Source organism: Anolis carolinensis, chromosome 6 (genome assembly GCF_035594765.1).
Source record: "Anolis carolinensis isolate JA03-04 chromosome 6, rAnoCar3.1.pri, whole genome shotgun sequence".
Lineage (NCBI taxonomy): Eukaryota > Metazoa > Chordata > Lepidosauria > Squamata > Dactyloidae > Anolis > Anolis carolinensis.
This window is the reverse complement of record NC_085846.1, coordinates 104409965-104426369: the sequence shown is the minus strand read 5'-3', so window position 1 is coordinate 104426369 and position 16405 is coordinate 104409965. Positions and strand designations below refer to the sequence as shown.

At 37.9% G+C, this 16405-nt stretch overlaps 1 long non-coding RNA gene across 1 annotated transcript in view; it reads right to left on the bottom strand.

The window, feature by feature from the left end:
• Nucleotides 1–14328, bottom strand: part of LOC134300028 (uncharacterized) — a 31560-nt gene extending 17232 nt beyond the window's left edge. The window contains exons 1-2 of the long non-coding RNA XR_010007290.1: nucleotides 14039–14328; nucleotides 8780–8896 (exon numbers count right to left, since the gene is read on the bottom strand). This is a non-coding gene — a long non-coding RNA (uncharacterized LOC134300028). The remainder of the gene's footprint in view (nucleotides 1–8779; nucleotides 8897–14038) is intronic.
• Between the last annotated feature and the right edge of the window lie 2077 nt (nucleotides 14329–16405).

Sequence of the window (16405 nt, the reverse complement as noted above, 5' to 3'; positions counted from 1 at the left end):
CATGTTTTCAATTAAAATAACAATGGCCAAGAACACATCTACTTCATTAATTAATGTATACTTGTATAACTAATCCTATTGACTGTCTCTGAGCTACTTTCTACTTTGAAGTTTTAATTTTTTCTAGGCAGGATCTTCCAAGCTCAAATCCAGTACAACAAATACAAAAACTTTATTATCGTCACTGACCAGCACCAGTATCACTACCAACGTTCCTGTTTGTAAATCCAGTACTACTTCAAATCAAGTCACAATGGCCACACTGAGTGGCTGTCATATAAACCAGAATATCAAAGCAGACAATCCACATTATCTGCAGTGTGGACTCAGCTGGGTTATCTGAGTCCACACTGCTATATAATCCAGTTCAATGTGGATTTTATACAGATGTGTGGAAGGGGCCTGGGAGACTGACCAAGCATGGATTAGAATGAGACCTCACTGCTCCACTTTTTAGGTCTCAATTTTATATATTGCTAACATTCGCCAGCATTTTGTTTCTGCCATCTCAGCTCCTGAAATGTAAATGCATGGCTTATTCAATTAAAATGCTATTTGCTATTATCAGATGATGAAACTGTAATTAAGGGCTCCCCCGTCCCCTGTTCTATTGCTTTCCAACCGCCCCTGATTTTACAACTCACCAAATGATTAACAAAGAACAAAGATGCTTTTCTTTTACATTCCTTATATGATTTATTGACCATTATGCTCTGAATACTTCCCAATTACTTCCAAAGGCAATAAAGTAGCAGGCAAAACAGTAAAGAAACAAATGCACGATTTAAAATAGCAAAAGGCAGTTGTTGACTCTCAAAACAGAAAAAAGCAATATTAATACTGTATTTCTTCATGACATTTTAAGGTTCTCAGACTTTGTGCCAAAAAAGGGCCTTTCTTGATATACATTAGTCTAAAGGGATTTGCTTGATACACGAGGGGATATGTATATGGTGAAAAGAATAAAATAGCCTTTTAGTCATTCCAAGCTTGGGCTGGTGTTGCACACTTTTTCCCCTATTTACTTTTACAGTCTCATTGACCGAGTCAAAATATGTGAACTTACTGACTCATTACCTACAGCAGAATGTGCTACTATGGCTGCTTAAATGGTGCAGTCAGTATGCCTTTTCTCGAAATGTGGGCCATGCTTGTCAGCTGCTTTTGATTTGCCTGCTGCATCTCAGCATTAGACTAAGGGCAACTGAGCATGCAAAAGGTTGAAAGACATGTCTCTGTAGCATTTACACCAGAACTGAGATGGAGTTTTGAGTCAGATCTGACAGGTGGGCCAGCAAATTTTAAAATGTCAAGTGACATAAAGGTTATAGGAAAGACTCAGTCTAGATGAAGAGTTCATTGTAGGCCTTCATCTCAACTGTGGAGTCTGTGTAAATGTGGGGACAGAAATGCAAGCTAACTGCTACCAAATAGTAAACTTGGGGACTGTGGTTCAACTACCCTGCCATATAATCCAGTTTCTTATCCCAGATTTGAACTGGGTTATATGTCGGTGTAGACTCATATAATCCAGTTCAAAGCAGATAATCTGGGATCAGAAACTGGATTAGATGGCCGTGTAGATTGAATCTGTAAGAGAAGAACGATAAAATATAAACAGATTGGCTGACAGAGCCATGGAAGAGAGCAGAGTCATGCAAAGGTCAGGTTTACAAGTTACTACAGATCAGGTTGTGGTTGGCTGGATTTGGGACTCATGAATTAGAATCCATCCCCACAAACCAATACAAGATTTGTTACAGCACCTGTCAGCTGCAATTAGAAGCAATAGTTCGTTGTATTGTCAAAGGCTTTCATGGCCGGATTCACTGGGTTGCTGTGGGTCTTTCAGGCTGTATAGCCATGTTCCAGAAGCTTTCTCTCCTGATGTTTTGCCCACATCTATGGCAGGCATCCTCAGAGGTTTGTTGCTCACTTGTTTAAACTATGGATTATCTTTAAATCTGAATGCAGAACTTTGCCTCTGGCTCCTTACCTTTAAACAAGAACCAACAGAAGGGAGTGAGGTTTAGTCAACCGCAGGGCAATTTGCAACTGAACAACAGAACAATGGCTAATTATCAAAATGGACAAAGGCTTTGCTTAAGCAAACAGGTTTGGTTTGGCTTGGTTTTGAAAAAATCATTTGGGGATTTATAGGTGCTAACCTGCAAATAGTGACATCATTTTATTGAGGTAGTCATGTGTCCTACTTTATCAATAGTGATCCTTTCTTCAAAGGGCTTGTAGCCCTCTACTTGAAGACATCATATGTTTGAAAAGCTGTCTGGCCCATGTCTCATTTAAAGAATAACATGAAGGGAAGGCAGGGGTCCTGAGATCTCCTATCAACGATTTTCATGTAGACAGGCAAAATCTTCCCTACAATAATTGCAGTCTTTTTGAATGTATACTTACACCTATAACACCAGTTGGTGTCTCCTCTTTTTTGATGATACATTCCTTTCCCCTCCTTCCTCCCCTCACCCTAAAATGTGTAAGCACTGTCATCCTATTATCACCCCCAAATTGCATAATGTGTTCTGCAAATTGTCTGCCTCCTCACTGCCAAAGTCTCCCCATGCATGGTTATTCTTGTATAAGTGAAGAAGATATCTGACAACCATGTCTGGTGTTCACCTATTTCAGTGGCTAGGGTTGAGCCCCTTGGATTGCTCCTTTAAATTTCAAACTGAAATAAATTGTCCACAGAATACAGAAGCCACCCGGCTGCTACTGATATCTGATCATTTATGTTTGTTCTTTTGGCTGGTAATATACTGCTTTTCTCTGAAATAGGATGGTGGCATTTTCAAGCTATCTGGAAGAGGGGGGAAAGATATCTGATAACTATAAGCCTTCACTTACAAAGTTTTGTGCATACGTAAGCTGCATATATACCTTTGTCTGCACTTGCCTGCTGTTTGCCCTAATCAACTTTTCCTAAGCAAAGAATCTTGCATGAGCATTCCATCCATTAAAATCAGATTTGGATTAAAAACCCTTAGTATTAAAATAGCCCATGCCAAATTTGACGTGGCTGTAGCTTAACAAACTTTCTCCTGCACTTATCTTTCCTCTTTCAAACAAACAAACAAAAACCTTATTCATTTTAAATTACCACTGCAAAATTGATTGGACTGCACTTTCTGCATTTCACTTAATTAACAATTGCCGGAAAAAAATATCATTGCCATCATAGGCTGAGCAATGCTGATGGTATCAATGTCCCAGCCACCTGTCACATCTGCCAAAAAGGCAGAGTGAAAGTTAAGTCTGAAATATCCAGATCCGTTATAATGAAGACTTAGGGGAGACAGAAAAAGATGAGTGCTGCCACTTCTAAACTTTCTATTTCAGCCATTGTAAAATTGATGCCTATAAGTAGGTGTAGCTGTCAAGTAGTATTCTGCAGATAACTTTATTACCTGGGGAATTTGTGAGCTCTAACCAAAAATATATCTATATTTAATTTTCTGTCTTTCCTGAAAAACATCTGAATTTGGAGCAACTAAAACTGATGCGAATCATCAGCCCTCCTGGTGTTGTTGAGCTACAATTCCCAGCATTCTGTGCCATTGCTTATGTTGACTACATTTGCAGGGAGCTACAGTCCAAGATCTGGAAAGCCATATATCTTCCACTGTTCCAATGTAAAAGATGTTGACAGCAAGGTAGGAATGTGCATGGGAATGTGACTATAAAATGGGTTTCTACCCCGTTTTCCAGCTAGTGTCTCCTAACTTGCAATTCTTTGTCCCCTAATTCCCTCCTAATTCCATAGAATTGGGTCAATGGGGTCACTATGCAGCCTGTGAGCAACAAGTGGCCTTGGATCCCACTTTTATGAAACCCTCAGTCCTCATTAGTCCCCAAATGCTCCCTAACCCCATCATTTGGGTATGATTTTCAGACATTTTTACTACCAAATCCAGAAAAAGACCATCCCCAAATGTGTGGAAACATACAAAAATATCCCTTCCTGGCCCATACAAGCATCCCAGAACCCTGTACAATCCATTTTAGACTGTTCAATCAACATTTTAACTACCACCACATTTTTATTTTAATCAACTGGTGATAAGTTTAAGTGCCATATATTAGATGTGTGCAATTTTTTTCTTTGTTTCCTTCATGCTATCATTTCATTTTGACTGTTTGTCTACACAAAACAAATGATGACATTTTTGTAGGAAACGAGAGGTGACACAAAAATTAAAGCCACACAGTCATTGTGCTAGCTTTTGTTTTCCTTTCATTTCAACCCCATAACAATAAGCAGGTACTGACAGGGGGCTGTTCCCCATGACAGCTGATGTGTAACAGTGGGTGTTAATAATAATTTCGAATCCCACCCAGGGAGAGCGCGGATGAGCTCCCTCTATCAGCTCCAGCTCCTTGCGGGGACATGAGAGAAGCCTCCCACAAGGATGGTAAAAACATCAAAAACATCCCCTGGGCAACATCTTTGCAGAGGGCCAATTCTCTCACTCCAGAAGCAACTCAAGTTGCTCTTGACATGAAAATAATAATAATAATAATAATAATAATAATAATAATAATAATAATAATAGCCCAAATGTGTTAAAAGTTGGTGGGCTAAAGGGGTCGAAATGCCCTCCATGTGTGGTGATTTTCACCCCTCTAGCGCAAAAACTGAGCGGGGGGGGGGGGGGGTGAGCCTCGGAAGCCCTCCCATTGCAGCCAATTGTCCAAAATTTTTCAATTTTTTTCGTAAGCCAGATGAAAATTCTGTTCATATGGGCGCCCCATTTTCGTTAGCGGGAACAAAATACGAAAATGCAACAAATGAATAAAACTACACAAAATAAACAGCAATTCCATACAAAAGCACAACACTATCGTATATACTCATGAATAAGTCAACCTCATATATAGGTTGAGAGCAGATTTGGAAACCAAAATTATGGATTTTAACATGACCCATGGATAAATTGAGGGACATTCCATGGAGAGGGGAAAGCACCACTGCTATCTCAGGCAGAGAGTAATTCCTGGTCACTGGCACTATTTCCCACCCAAGCATGCAAAAAGCAAACCCCAGAAGCAGCGCCATGACAGGAAGAGTAGAGAGGGTTAGCAATTCTTTCAAGCTCTCCAAGGATGGACTAAGCTCTTCCCTTTTGCCACTCTCCTCAGAGAAGGTGATGGTTCCTTCTTTGATAAGATTTAAGGTACAATAGTCACATTAATTAAATGTATAAATCGACCCAATTTTGGGGGAGATGGTTTTTGGCAAACATTTTTAAGCTCATACATGTGTATCTGGGTAGTTTCATTTTGCAAATCTCTCTATTAAATACATATTTTAAATTAATCCAGAATAAACTTGTCAAAGGTCCTGTTTGGTTTTACATCACAAACACACAAAATGATATATGGGTCATATTTTGTGTGATCAACCTTGCAAAAATTCCATATCATTACCACTTTAGATGCACACTATTAAGACTCTGCTGCTGAACAGATCAGATCCAAGAGGAGTGGTGATAGCCCTTTAAGCCAAACCCAGTGGGTCATTCAAAAGCCTCTCAACTGTGGGTAGCTGTGGGGCCAATAACAGTGTCTGGAATGTGTGTGCTTTAACAGCTATGTTTCCAACTAGCACTTGTGCTTCTCACACCAATTTATAGTATTGAGCTGCCAGTTTGAGTGGTTCTTTATTCCACTTTTATTGCTCTCATTAATCAAAGAGTCCTTTCCTCAAAAATATAGGGCTCCCAAAGGAATGCAGCTCTCCTGTGTAATCGTGGTGGAAGGAGTCTGGTTTGAGACTATATTAATCACTATCTTTGGTGCTATATTACTTTCCCTTTCATGGCTCTTCTTTTCTGCAGTCCCTGAAAATCTGGGCCTTGTTTTTATATTTCCTCTGTGCAGCTAAAGGCAAAAGAAATATGTAATAATTTTACCATATGGATTCCCCATGGTCCACCCTAGGTAAATGAGCTGCACAAAATGATACATCTACCTTATTCATATTCCTTCTGTTTAAATTCCAGACTACTTTTTTCCCTTCCACTATCGAGGCTTGTGACTTTTCTATCACCCTTTGATTTTTTAAAGAGTTGGTCATAATCTGAATCTGAATGTAGATAGCTGGCAAAAACTCTTTCTTTACTCATTGTAGATCCTAAGGCAGTAGGAGTATACATTTTTGTTGACGATGGAATGGCTAAAAAATAGAGGATTTCTAGAACATATTGGAAGTTTGGAAAAGTTCCATTACCATAAATCTCCACTCACTTGTGAAAACAATAGAGTAGAGTAATAGGGAATATCTTTCTCCTGAGTTTATAACAACAATTTAGAATGGTCTTATATTTTTAACAGAAGGATCATTCTAGGTAAAGGTTTTCCCCTGACATTAAGTCTAGTTGTGTCCCACTCTGGCGGTTGGTGCTCATCTCAATTTCTAAGCCGAAGAGCCGGCGTTGTCCATAGACACCTCCATGGCCAGCATGACTGCACCATTACCTTCCCACCAGACCTATTGTTCTACTCACATTTGCATGTTTTCGAACTGCTAGATTGGCAGAAGCTGGGGCTAACAGAAGGAACTCATCCCGCTCCCCAGATTCAAAACGCCAACCTTTCGGTCAGCAAGTTCAGCAGTTCAGCGGTTTATCACGCTCCAAGAATCATTCTGGAATGCACAAAATCGTATCAAGTTTCCCAGTTCTAATACAACAAAATACAGAGGTAATTCCCACTAACTGTCTTTTTTTCCTGATCGCAAATGTTACTAGCAGTATTTATTAGTTTTTCTAACTGCGTTCAAAATTTTTGTAGATTTTGTTTTATTGTACAAAGTGTTTCATAAATGTTGTTGGTCAAAACAAATAAAATGAATCAACCTCAGTATAAGTTGTGAAAGCCTAGCAGCAATCACAACCCTGCAAGCTTATGAATATGATTATGATTATTATGTTTTTTGTAGCCTGCTTTTTCTCTCTACAAAGGAGACAGGAAACAGCTTACAACTAATTTAATACAATTTGAAACCCAAAAATATACAAACATTAAAATAGAATTAAACATTAATATTACTAAGAATAAACAGTTAAAATCCTTAAAATATATTCAAAGTTAAAAACCACAGCTTCCTCTGACTTGATCTTAAAAACCTTCTGCTTTAAAAGCCTGCCTGAATAAAAAGGTTTTAGCCTGCCGCCAGAAAGACAGCAGGGAGGGGCCCATTCTGGCTTCCCTGGGCAGGGAGTTCCACTGTTGAGGAGCAGCACTGAGAAGGACAGCCTGCTGACTCGCTTCCACCAACTGAGCTTGAGATGCGGGTGGGACCAAGAAGAGGGCCTTCTCTTGAAGATCTTAGTGCCTGGGCAGGCTTGTTCCGTGGAACACTGTAGGCATTGATAAATACTTATGTGCTGGGTTGCTGTGAGTTTTTCAGGATGTATGGCCATGATCTAGAAGCATTATCTTCTGACGTTTCACCCACATCTATGGCAGGCATCCTCAGAGATTGAGAGGTATATTGAAAACTAGATAAGGGAGGTTTATATATCTGGATATATCTGTGTCTATATAGGGACCACCAAACGCAGTGTTGCCCAAACATGAATCAAGGAACATGAAAGGTACTGCAGATTAACTCAAACAGAGAAGTCAGCCATAGCAGAGCACTTGATGAACCAACCTAGACACAGCAAATTATTTGAGAACAGAGAAATGCTGGACCACTCTAACAACTATCATGCCACAGAAATCCACAAGCATGTGGACAATTCCAACAAAAAGGAGGAAATCATGAAAATAAACAAAATCTGGTTACCAGTATTTTTTTAAAAAAACTCTAAAAATTAGGACAGTAAATAAAGAACAACACTCTGAGTTCCAGACACTCATTCTTTATATATTGAGGTCCCTTTCTATTCATGGAAATCTTTCCATCAAGAGGATTATAGACTTACACAATTGAAAGTGCACACTGTCACTTTCAGGGGGAAAGCCCAACTGGTTCTCTGTGCCTTATAGAAGGAAATAATATAATGTTTTCAAGTTGGTCTAGAAGCTAGATGAAGAGTTTTTGGTCTATATCAGTTCCTCAGAGGCTATGGGCACATCCACATTGTATAATTACTGCACTTTGAGATCACCTTAACTACCATGGCTCAATGCTATACAATCTTGGGAGTTGTAGTTTAACAAAGTCTTTAGCCGTCTTGGCCAAATAGTGCTGGCACTCCAACAAACTACAGCTCCCAGCATTCCATGGCATTGAGCCATGGCCATTAAATTGCTACAAAGCTGCATTAATTTTACAGCGCAAATGCACCCTAGGACAATCTGGTGTCTTGTCAGTCAAGTTTGTATTCTTCAATAATTACTATGTGCTCCAGGAAGTTTTCAACAAATAATTTTAGTTGTAGATATATCTATCTACTGCTGCTTCTAATATACCAAAAATTAGCTGCACAAACATATAGAACATACATATACAGGTCATTACTAAGTGTCTTGAGGAAGGAAGCAATCTATATCGAAATTCCCCAGTCATTTTATTTCAGTTAGTAATATTCACTATAAAAGGAGTCCCACTGAATCTATGGGTACTTGGTAAACTAGCTTTCAATTGATTTTGTGGTTTTGCAAAAAGATTTAGGCAGAGAGTGGGAGAAGAGAAAAACTGGGACAATTAAAATGAAAGCTTAAAAGTGAGATGGCATAGAGTCAACCAGGACTGTCTGTCAAACCAGCTGGAAGGTATGTGAGAAAAATATAAATAAAGGAACCAAACCTGTAAGCCAATGCTCCCATGGCTTAATACATTCTATAATGTTTTTCTTGGCATCGAAGGACAATGTCATTCACATTCTTGATTCATGGCAGAAAAGAAGAGGAAGAAGGCAGAAACCTGAAATGTGTCATTAAAATCATCTTTGGTTAATACGAACAATTTTGTTTCTCTTAGAAAGATTCACATATCACATTATACATTTTGATTGAGATCCCAGTAAAGGTTTTGTTCTTGTTGGCTTTTTTTCCTCTAAGAATAGACTGACAGCTTTTGGAAGTTAAATTTCAGGTGTTTTTTTTCCTTCCAAACTTGCATAAGCAACACATTACGCTGCTCTGAATGGAGTCTTGAGATACTTTCTGTACCCAGACAATTCTGCGTATCTGATTACAGCATTAGGGTAAAAAGGGTTCAGCTGTCCAGAAGGTTTTGCAATTGGATGATATCATAACCAGGGTGTTATTAAATCTCGCAGCAGCTGGAGTTTTGATTCCAGGCTAGCAGTGATCCCACTGAGATATTTGGTAAGGATGGATTTCCGGCATGTCTCCAATTTGTACTTTTTTCAAAAAGAACATTGTTCATGAAGTTTGAGTGTCAGTGTAATTTTACTATGACTTTTAAAAGGAGCGTGCATTTTGGAGTTGAGTATGAAGGACTGTTCCATAAAACTAAACCCAGACATGTATTGTAAATTAATTTACTTTGCAATGTGTTTCTTTTTGCTTTCTTTAGCTATAGTATGTTTCAAGCAGTAAAGTAGGATCATGATTTATTACTTGCTTTTTATTAAAATTACACAAATGTGGGTGGAAAATAATAAGAGTGAAGACCATGAAAATGTTGTACTACACATTAGGGATGTCATTCTTCATCATATTGTTTCTTGAAGGAAGTCACAAATAATTTTAATATTTTCTTCCTGCTGAAAAAAAATGGTCAAAAGCCAGTTTTCAAAGCCTAATTCCAATTAGAAAATTATTCTGGGCAAAGATCACTCATGGTTGGTTTGCACAGAAAACAGAACTTCCTGTGCAGAAAACAATATTTTCTGTATAGAAAAGAATATTTTTTTAAAAAAAAAAAAATCTTGTACACAGAAAATGTTGTTTCCTATTGAGAAATTGTTGCTTTCTGTTTAAATCAACCACATGCATATTCTCCGCAGAACAAAGTTCTATTGTAGCATTTCCTGCATGAGAAATAATATTTCTGCAGAGAAGTAATATTTTCTGTGCAGAAAATATTTTCTATAGAAAACAGCCACAAAATAAGTCACCAATGCAAATATTCTTTTCACTTCAGGATTCTTCATAGCAAGGCTTCTCAATATGGTTTTTTATACCATTTTCAGAATATAATATTTCCTCTCCTCGGCAAACACACAAAACAAAACAAAATGTGTATTCAGAGTACAACCCATTAATTGTGGACCCCATTTTTGTGGTTTCACTTACTTGCACCCAAGGGGAAATGGCCTCCCCAGGAATTTCTTAGGTTCTCCGGGTGATTCTATGGTACACTTTCCCTGGAAGTTACAATAGAACTGTGCTTAGGAATCTCTGGGTCCTCCAGTGCAAATCTATGGTATGCTGGGACCAGAAGTCGGGTAATTTAATAGCATTGGGTCATATCTACAATTTCAAGTAAACATGCTCCAGCCAGGAACTTCCCAAGGACATAGAATCTACTGAACCCAAACCCAGAATACTTTATGAATTTTAAGCATACAGAATCTTAGTATATTTCAACAGAAAGAGCAGATCAATGTTACAAAAAAGCATACATATATTAGTATTTTATAGTGAAATTAATTTGTTAATAATCACATGTATATCGGAGTGGGTAGTACAATAGTTATTTATTGTACCTTCACAAAAGCACAGGTTTGTATCTACAACATGTCTGGATAGCTTAAGGGAGTGGTATCTTGTGTCGAGCCTTAGGGATAAGAACATTGTTTGAGACACAAAAGCCTTTTGCAGTGAATACACAGGAGCCATTGTATTCAGCTTGCTGCACAGCAAGTTCTCCTGCGTTTTTTTTTTAAATAAGAACATTTCAAAATTTAGAAACATCTTTATTACCATGCCAGAAAGAACATCAGCGTAGTTTTTTGTTTTTTTTTTAAAGTATGATCCCTGCTCACTGGCCATGCTGGCTTGGGAATTCAAAGAACTGAAATATTACAAAGTAACTTTTCCAAGGAGTGGCCTAAGTATACACATCACCTGGCATATATTTGAATGCATTACAAGTGATGGGGAAAACGTTCACAAATGTTTGAAGAGTGGTTTGAGGGGTTGTTTTTTTTTAAAAAAAAAACTTGCTATCAGCAACAATAAATAATATTTCACATGGTTATTTTACAGGCTGGGATTTACTTGCATTAGAACCAAGAAGCAAGTGGAATTTAAGTTTATGCAGGTACAATAAATCATGACCTCAAATTTTGAAAATATACAAACCCCCAGGAACAAGGTGATAAGAAAAGAGTATCTAAAAACATTAAATGTGGAACAAAACACCCATACATCTGCTTTCTGGGGTTGTTGGATTGCACTACATATTACATGGTCTGTGATAGAGATGGATATGCTTTATAAAGCTTTTTTATCAGAAAATATGGCTTAATTTAATGATTCTTGAAGCTGTGATAGGCTTGCTTCAGCTATGAACACTGCTGTCTTACACATGAGTCCAGCTCAGATTTTGTAAAGTGGGAGAAAAACCAGGTGCTTACTGAACACTGACATAAATAAAATACAGTACTGAATAACTGATATGAATAATAATTTTCTTCCATCATTAATGCAGAAGTCATCACAAGGTTGTACCGATTAAACTTGGTCCTTCTGAATCACATGAGGGTAACTTATGTTACATATTGATCTTCAAGCATATGGTCTATTGAAGAAAAATCATTGCAAGAAGAAAGTAGGAAAACAACAAGAAAAGAACAAACAGATAGCAAACATGGAAACTAACAATAAGTGTGTGTATTTGCCTACTGCAAAAGTTTCACCAGTAACTTCCTATAGGCAACTGACTGGCCACTCCAAGAACAGAATGCCAGACTTGATAGATGTTTGGTCTGATCTGGAATGACAGTCCTTCTGCTCTTTTTTCCTTGGGCTACTACATTCTGTCTTCTACCAGCAATTTATGTTTCTTTTTTAATTGCCTTTGGGTCTGGGCTTGAAAGCTGTAGACTTCAAACAGTTTCAGCTTGATCCAGCTTAGAGATCACAAACAAGGTAAGTGAGGGATTTGTTCAGAAAGGAGGAGGATATATATATATACTGTCTGACTTGTGGGCAGAGTGCTTTCACAGCAGCCTTCCAACTCAAGGGTTGACCAATCCTACTGTTGCTGGGGCCATTTCATGCCTTGCCATGCTTTTTGTTAGGCTGTCAGTGAGAGGATAGAGCTTCTGATGAAGGTATGCTCTGCCTACTCTTTCCCTTTTAAAACCACATCTCTCCAGCAAACATAGGTCTATTATGCACCAAGTTTGGGTACATACCCATACACAAAGGATTGCCAGGGTGAGTACTGTAGCATACTTTCAGGTCATGAAATGTGGCACGGTGCTACTCATGGTGCAGTTTTACCCATATCCCACACAGTGTAGCCATTCTGTTATTCTTTCTACTTCTTTGCTTATAAGTTTAGAAGACAATATATACAGAAAGCAATAGATACTAGCCCTAACAAAAATATGCTAAAATTAAGGGCATAATTTTTCACTTGAGTTTTGTTCTCCTAGAAGAATGAATCATTTTTAAAGTTTGCACCAAAAGATTGAGATTATGTTTCGAGGATTTTTTCCTGCATGGCCGTTCAGTGATCTTTCATATTTCAAGTATTTATGAAAAGTTCACTTGAACAAAAATGGGTAGTTTAGGGGATTTTTTTTGTGCAATCGGTTTTGTTCAGAAAATGTCCCACTAATTATTGCACAAGCAATTTTTCTCAAAAAAGCTCTGAAATGCACATATATAGACACAAACATACATAAAGTAGACTCTATATCTGTGGCGGACTTACCATGGAAATGAGACACAACAGAACTCTATTGAAATTAAACTCCCAGTGGACGCATACTGTGCAATTACAGTGGAGGATCTAGAAATTGCCTAGAGAAAACATTTCTCTAGCATTTCTATGTTCTCCAAGATTATTTGATGGTCAACATCTGACAGAAATATCCATAGAATCATGCTGGAAGACCTAGGAAATGGAGATAACTTTTGTTTTGAATGCATGTTAGTGAAATCAAAAATACTGGTTCCACAGATACAGGGGTCATACTATATATTGTGTATTTATGGGTGGTTAAATGTCTAAATGTGTTGAGACACCATTTCTCAATGAGGATGAGAAAGATTAACATCAATTAGGTGACATGTATATTCAAAAGCCATACAATGTTTACAAAGTGCATTAGTGAAAAAGGCCAGGATGGTTAGGCCAAACACCTAACAAACATATACTTTGGCTGAAGCAAAATTGAGTGTCATCTGACTGATTCAGATGTAATGTGGAAAAGGATATCTGTCTATTTAGCTGTCTTCTGTCTGTCTATCTGCCTATCTATTAATCTATCTGCCTAGTCAGAGTTCCAGCCAGATCTCTATGCAGTAGGCTGCTTGGTAGTTATTTGTTTTAAACTTATAGTTAATGGTAAAAATACAATTTTAACTCCCATCAATCGAAGTTCCATAACAGAGACTGTAGTGTGAGTGGCTTCCTGATAGGTAAATAAAGATTAATACACAATGCTTAAAGAGCCCAATATTCTAAATCAAGCAAGAAACCTATATTTTTATGTCAGACTCCTCTCTTCAGGCCTTCACCCTTCAACCAGATATTAGAAATGTTAACTTTTTGAACTGCAGCTCTCTCAATGCCCTAACCAACACAGAAAGTAATAATTATGAAATGTGCTTTGCTGAATTCTCTGATGGAAGGATGGTTTCTGAATGGCTTGCATTTTTGACCTCCTATTTGGGGTAGGGTGGGGGCCATAGATATGAGGAATGTCATGAAGAGCACCTCCACTTCTAGATTTTACCACATTAATTCCAACTGCTAAAGAGGATACCTGAAGAAGGAGGCCTGTTGACTATGGAGGAAGGCATCTTTAGACTTTCCAAGTGATTCAACAAGAAAGTCCTGTCCTACATTTATAGTCTGCAATTTTAATCCAAACCTGCAACACCACTCATTATGAAAGCAAAAAATAAACTGACTTACATGTCTTATTTATCTTCATGCCCTGGTTATTTATCTTCTTCTTCTTTTGCTCATTGCAATGGCAGGCAAAACCTCTGTGTTTTCTCACCAGTATTGGATTGCGTGGCTGCAGCCAAATTTTACAGTTGCAGAAGGCATTAGCAGCCTAGGCCAGCAGGAGCTCAGGCTTCAATTCAAGATGATTTTTTTTTTCATTACAACCCAGCTATTTCCATCATTATAGTAATTACTTGATATGCTATGGTTTTCACACTGACTAGAATGTCTGCCTTTCTTTCCCCCATTCTTCCTCCTCCCCCGCCCTTCTCTTTCCATGCTGAAAAACACTACAGTCTGGTATAAACAGAACATATTTCTCAGACCCAGGGAGAGCCATCATTCAACAACATGCCCTCATATGATACAGTATTAATAGCAGCATTTTCCAAAGCTGCACTGTAGAGACATCAAGTCTGATCTACTCATTGTTTCTTGTCAGTGTCTTTCTATTCTTTCTTTTTCGTTAATCTGCCTGATTTCTCTCCCCCCTTCCCTACCCCCAAAGTGATTAGGTTTGTTTGGTTATTTTGAGAAATGCCACAGACATCTAGATTAAGCAATGGCAGATTCCCATCTGATAAACAGATGGGTAGTGTATAACACTATTTGAAGAGTTTTCCTGAAACTATTCTCTGCAATAGTTACCAAGCCATCCATTGACTACTGAGAATACAAGTCTTGAACTGCAGTGATAGATTTTGAATGAGACTAGGCTTTGCTTCTTAGGTGTCCACATGTATACATCTGCACTAGACCATTATAGCTACCCTGTTTCCCAAAAATAAGACAGGGTCTTATATTATTATTTTTTTGTTCCAAAAGATGCATTAGGGCTTGTTTTCAGGAGCAATCCTATTTTTCCAAATTGGCTTTTTAAATGAACTATTTTGAAATAGGGCTTATATTGCAAGCATTCCCAGAAATGCTGAAAAATCATGATAGGTCTTATTTTCGGGATAGGTCTTATTTTGGAGAAAACAGGGTAGGTGATTCCAGTTAAACGTACTTGGTTCTACTTTATGGAATCCTATTTTAGAAAGTACATAGCATTCACTACTGTAGATTGGGGGAGTTGGCAATTCTCTGATACAGCATTCTAAATATTGCACCAAATTACAAATCCCAAGATTTTTTAGAATACAGCCAGGACTGTTAAAGTGTTATAATGCTACAGCTGTACTGTGTAGCTAGAATCAGGCTGAAATGAGCTGTCTCTTAGAACCTGAGAAATAACCAGAAGTGGAATACAAAGGAATCATTCAGTCAACAATTCTCGCTATTGCAAGCATGAGCCAATGACAGCATTCTTACAACCTCGGATTGAACTCAGGTCATTAAAAATTCCAGACTTTTGACAGTAGAAGTAAAAAGTCAATCATAGGAAATCTAACTGAAAAAAATACAAGCAGTATTCAAAAGATAGAAAACTGGAAAACAGTAATGAAGATATCCTTAATATTCTCCTTCAGAACTTCTATGTTATTGATGAAAGAGAAAGAATCATAATGTCATAGAACTTTAGATGGATCTTACAGTTGGAAGGGGTCACAAGATCCATCTAGTCCAACCCCCTGGGAATGAAGGAATACATAATTCAAGCTCTCCTAAAAGATGGCCACCCAACCTCTGCTTAAAGATCTCCAAAGATGGAAAATCCATCACATCCTGAGGCAGTTTGTTTTACCATCAAATAGGTTATATAGTTTTAAAAAAGTTCTTTCTTTTGTTTAGATGGGATCTCTTTTCTGTTAATCTTCCTCTTTATAAGGCCTCTTATCATATCAAACCTTATTGTCTTTTCTAAACAGTCATTTTTTCATGATATGCGTAAAGTGCAATGGTCTCAGTTTAGTCATTTTTGTTCTTAAGACTCTCTGAAAATCTAAACTCAGCCTTCTGTTTAACTAAGTGTAGGCCTATGTATAGCATCTTCATTGTCCCATAATCTCAGACCTCGCCTCAAATTGCTTCATGCTCCTATAGCTAAGCTCCTCACGCAAAAGTCTTGTTTAGGGAATTCAGGACCCTTCCCGACAGGCCCTATATCGCAGGATCTGATCCCAGGCTTTCTGCTTTAAACTGGGTTATATGAATCTGCACTGCCAGATAATCTGGGTTAAACAGAAAACCTTGGATCAGATCCTGGGATATAGGGCCTGTCTGGAAGGTCCCACAGTGTTCACTCTGTTCTGTCATATATGTTTCCCATAGAACTCCCTATTATCCTTGAATTAATATATTTTATACAATTTTTCATATGATTTGTGGACAGAACATATCTTACAAACACATTTTAGACAAGCAAGTATTCCCTTATTTCATTTTCAC